Raw genomic sequence first — 5,677 nt, forward strand, 5'->3', positions numbered from 1 at the left:
ATAAAAAATAAATAATTTAGCATTAAATGTGGTACCATTTCATCCCAAAATATTATTTATTTAACCTTAAAATATACAAAAATAAATTATTAAAAAAATTGGCAAAATATTTGTCATATTTATTTTAATATTTTGTGTATTTAAGTAGATTAAAATTAAAATTAGGGTGAAAGAAAAATCAATTTCAAACAAACCATTAAGCTTTAAAATAAAAAATTAAACATGTAATCCTGTGTAGCCAACATTATGAAATTTGACTACAGCAAGGACCAAAACCATCAGATGAACATTGAATTGTCATAGAATGCTCCTAGACTTCCCGTGTAGCCCACTACAACGGTGGGAACACGCACCCTCGCCGCACCCGATCGACTTACGCCTGTTAACTAGAACGCTAACGGAGCACCCGAACACTGACGACACGCAACAAAATGCCAATGGTGTGTTCTACGTTCGCTAGATAGCCTCTAAACGACGCCATTTTGGCCGCCATTGTCTTCTTCATCGCTATCGTCGGAGGGATAATGATGAAGTCTCATATTTGAATATTCAAACATGGAACATTGACTACAATCAACCATTTCGGCTGATTTAAATGTTGAATGATCACCCTACCATGATGATCATTTTTCCTATATCAATAGGGATGATTCATCTCTATGCCGGCAAGTTGGATGAAGAATAGCCAAAATACCATAATTGGATTAGCTGACTTAATTCATTTGAGTCATCCAACAAACTCCGGGATGCATTATATAGCCTCCTTGAGAAAATCCGAAGCTAAAAGATCCACTCTCCAGCTTCAAATCAAAGAAATTCATAAATCCGCCATTAAAGCTTTAAGCTTTCAATTTGTTGAAATCTTTGCATAAGGCCTTAAAACATAGATTTGAGCATCCCTAAATGTTTAGGAGTGTTCTCCAATCCTTGGTAAAATTCCAATCACCCTCTAATTCATATTTTCAGTTTGAATTTGAAATTTTCATATTTCAAATTGCATAAGATTGTATATTGTCTGGTTATTAAATTTTATAATTGGAATTTGATTCTAGGATCATTTCCAAGCTTTCCATTTATGTTAGAAACAACCAATCAACCTTAAATATAAAACCTCAAATTTGAATTTCTATAAATTCAAATATTGGGTTTACTAATCTTGGACTAATCCTTTAGGATCACAGCCTAGAAAGATTTCCAACATGATTGTAATGATGTTGGGTAACTATTTGGATCATATTTGATTCATCCCGATCATATTTGATCAAAATCAAAATTTTTAAATTAATTGAAAATTTTTAGTTCTTGAATTGGTTCAAACGAACCGTGATGTATAGGGAAGCTATTGGATAGATCCATTCACTTCAAAACAACATTAAAACCAAAAACTCGATTTTTGGCCACAGACTATTTTGAATGAATTGATCATCATCCATGTCGATTGATATCTTAGTATGATGTTCTAAATGTTAATGAGAGATTTGTGAAGCTATCAAGCCCTTGAATTGAAGAATCCAAACCTCCATCAAAAATGAAAAACCTACAATTTTTATGTTCTTGAGGACCGAGAGGTCCGATCAAAAAATCCCAGCCTAGGACAAAGAGGTCCAATCGAGAATTTTGATAGGACAGAGAGGTTTAAATGATGTTCTTCAACTAGGACCAAGTGGTCCGACCGAGGAATTTTACATCCAGAACCAATATGTCTAACCTAGAACCGATGAATCTCGACCCGAACCAAGAATTCATAAACCTAAGATCGATGAGGTTAGCTTAGGGCTAACCTACGACCAATGGTTTTTACACCCTGTCTAATAAACTTAGCCAAGAACGAAGAGTACTTAGCACCTCGACCAAGGCTTCTTAGCACAGGCCGATGAGTCCGACCAAGGGTCTCGGACCCCGACCGAGAAAAACGTACACAAGGCCTAGAATTTTAGTCCTAAGGCATCTTTGGTTTCTCTTTTCAAAACCTAAAATTATTTTTTTATAATTTTTGAACATCAAACCATTTTCTAAAAATCTTAAGTGATTAGAAAATGATTTAAAAATTTTTGGGATGTTTCCAAAAGAATATTTTGCAAAGGCTTGTTTGAGATTTATGTTGAAACTTCAATACCTTTAAATGACTGATATTTTTCAAGTATTTTCCTCCTAAGTTGTCATCAGCAACATGTACCAGCATTTAAATATTGTTGTTATAATATTTCAAATAACGCTAAAACCTAGAAGCATGACTTAGACCGAAAAAATAATTAGTTAAAACTAAAACATTATACAACTGATTTTCAAAAGCCAAGTTTATAAGTTGAGACTGTTTTTAAAACGGGTACGGAGAATGAAGCGAGAAAACCATTTCCCGAGTATTACCAAATTTCGAACCAAAACAAAACTCTAGTGAAAAATACGTTTATACACGTACACATTTTTATTGATTTTCGAAAATCAATTGATGACTCTGTTTTCAAATAAATAATCTTTCTTAAATTAATTGTGTGTAATTAATTTAAACCAGGATTTTATAAAAATCAAATTGTTATTTGATTATCGCAAATTCCAAGATTATTCAAATTTGAATAAAACTAATTAATTTTATAATTAATTTCAAAAGTTACTAGGAATTATCAAAATATTTTAAAATAATTGTAGACATCCCATTTTTACACCTTAAATATATAATAATAAAACCCAGTCTAATACAATACTCATGATTGTTTATTGGACTGGGAAAACTAAAAACTAAAAATATCTTTTGAAAACTGACTCAAAAAGGTCTAAAAACGATAATCCAAAGGACGAATTTCAAACATGCTCAAGTCTTGAGTCCCCTTGTACATGTAGAATAACCGACACGAGAAATTGTGAATTTCGAATATAATATTTTTGTTGGAGAAAATGTACTGAAGGGTCACTTTGAAGCTAGGTATGAGTCAATTCACTGTTTTTCATAACGACTCGATTGCTAGAACTCGTGACACGTTCATATTGTACGTTTAGAAAAAAATATTGTACTCTGTACAATATGAGGGCTCTATATGATTGTTTTGCACATATTGTACTCTGTAAAATATAAGGTCTCTCTATGTTTTGTACTCGATTGCCGGAACTCGTGACACATTCATATTGTACGTTCTTATTATACGTTTTGAAACAAATTCTATCTGTCATATTGTACAGTATAAATGGGAATGTATCCCACAGTAGGTTGCATCTTATTTTGTAAAATATTTTTTTGTTATATTATAGTTTAATTTAGTTCAAATTAGATTATTAGTTAAATCCTCAAAATATTTCTATAAAATCTACACTGAGATTGATCAAAACATTAGTTGAAATCTAACACCAGCCTCCGGTTGAATCTGGTACCCCGTCCATCTTCCTAACACCTTCTCTAAATCCCCCTGGCCTTAATCACGTAGTTCAAGTCCGAATACCGTTGTCAAATCACCTAAAACCCCATTGTCGAATCCCCGTTAGCAGGGGCGGAGCCACACATGGGCTAGGGTGGGCTCCAGCCCCACCTAAGTTAAAAACTTAAAATAAAATATTTTATAAATATGTTTGACATATAACTCATAGCCCAATTGGCTATGTAATTAAACTTTGACATTTTGAACCTAAGGTCAGGTGATCAAATCCTTGCCTCACTTTAAATTAATATTAATAAACAAGTTAAGATAGTTACATTGATTTGGTTCGGTATTTAAATAAAGAATTTGATATATCTGCTCAAAAACCTAACAAATCTCCTAAATTGATGTTGATGTAAGGTTCTCTTAAACTTGATCCAACGTGTATTCCGATATGGAAATATCATTTTAATCAAATGGATGAAATTAGACGAGCTTATATCAAGATGGGTCATATCAACCTGTTAAGGATGAGTTAGAATACCAAATTTGGAAATCAAAATTGACGGTTCCAAAGTCATTAATTTAAGAAATTTGGTTCGGTATTTAAATAAAGAATTTGATATATCTGCTCAAGAACCTAACAAATCTACTAGAATTGATGTTGTTGTAAGGTTCTCTTAAACTTGATCCAACGTGTATTCCGATATGGAAATATCATTTTAATCAAATGGATGAAATTAGACGAGCTTATATCAAGATGGGGTCATATCAACCTATTAAGGATGAGTTAGAATACCAAATTTGGAAATCAAAATTGACGGTTCCAAAGTCATTAATTTAAGAAATTTACTTGGTTAGAATACTCTCCTTTGAAAGATGCTGCTTTTTGTTTCCCATGTTTCTTGTTTGAACATAAGCAACCCCAAAAACCTACATTTACAATAGATGGATTCAAATATTGAAAGCGAATTAATGATGGGGATAAATGCTCTTTTGTTATGCAGATAAGATGTAATATTTCACCACATAATAGGGCAGTTGAATATCTTGATAATTTAATGAATATCCTTGTTATATTGACAAATTATTGAATGTACAGTCTTCAGATTAAAAACAAAATAACATATTACGGCTTACAACAACTATTGAAAGCACTCGGTGACTCACTTTGCAAGCGTGTGTATTGAGAGGGCATGACGAGTCTCCATCTTCTATTAATCGTGAAAATTTTATTGAAAAAAAAGCGGAGCATAGAAAGTTAAATCTGAGATGCAAGTTGGAGTCAGCCCCATGTAATTTTTCATCCTGGCTCCGCCCCTGCCCGTTAGTCCTAATCCCCTATCATCCGAAGACATTCCTCGACCACCTTCCTCCTCTACGACCAGCCGCGATGTCGACGTGATTCCTCGACCACATCCCTTCCTTCTCCTTCAGATTCGATTTTCATGACTTCCATCTCCGTTAGCAGCGGTTGTCACAGGCTAAGAAGCTTGACATTAGTAGGTATATTTCTTTTCTCTCCATTAGTGGGTACAATTATTTACGTTAGTAAATCCCATTTAAAATACAAAGCTATAGACATGGATTAGATCAAATTAGGTATTAGGTAAGCCCAGTTAGCTTATGCCCCATGTCTATCAGACCATACGAATGGGAAATACTTGGACAAGACTATAAAGATTCTCTTGATCATCTTCATAAAAAGTACTCTTCTCTTTGCTAGTATTGAGGTTTTTCCTTTTGACTTCCGATCCAAGAAATTCTCCTAATACAAATCCAAGCTTAAAACCACATCAATCAGGTGGAAGATCTTCTAATATGGTCTCTATAATAAAATGTTTCGCATATTACTTTCAAAACTAGTATATATATCTTTCTCTTGCACAAATCTCTTCGGATATATAGTTTATAATACAGTGAATTAATCTCAAATTAAAATATTCTTATCAGTTTACCTTCGACCACTAAGGGCATTTGTACCAGCTTCCCTATTTTGTATCCCTAAAAATAATATAAAATAATAATATCCCTATTTTAGAGAATCAAAATATAAATTATTCTACATCAGCTTCCTTATCCTTATCCATATATCATTTAAATATTCATTAAAACAACCAACTTTTCAATCACTTAATTACTTATTTATATATATTTAAATATTCATTAAAACAAACAACTTCTCAACCACCTCAACCACTTAATTTATTTATAACCCTTAAATATTTATTCATAACTTCTCGACCACCTTAAGAACCTAAAATATATATAAGAACACATTCCCATAAGGAAATGGCTACTTTCACTTTAAAAGAAAATTCTGATTTGTA

This window comes from Impatiens glandulifera, chromosome 1 (assembly GCF_907164915.1).
Source record: "Impatiens glandulifera chromosome 1, dImpGla2.1, whole genome shotgun sequence".
NCBI lineage: Eukaryota > Viridiplantae > Streptophyta > Magnoliopsida > Ericales > Balsaminaceae > Impatiens > Impatiens glandulifera.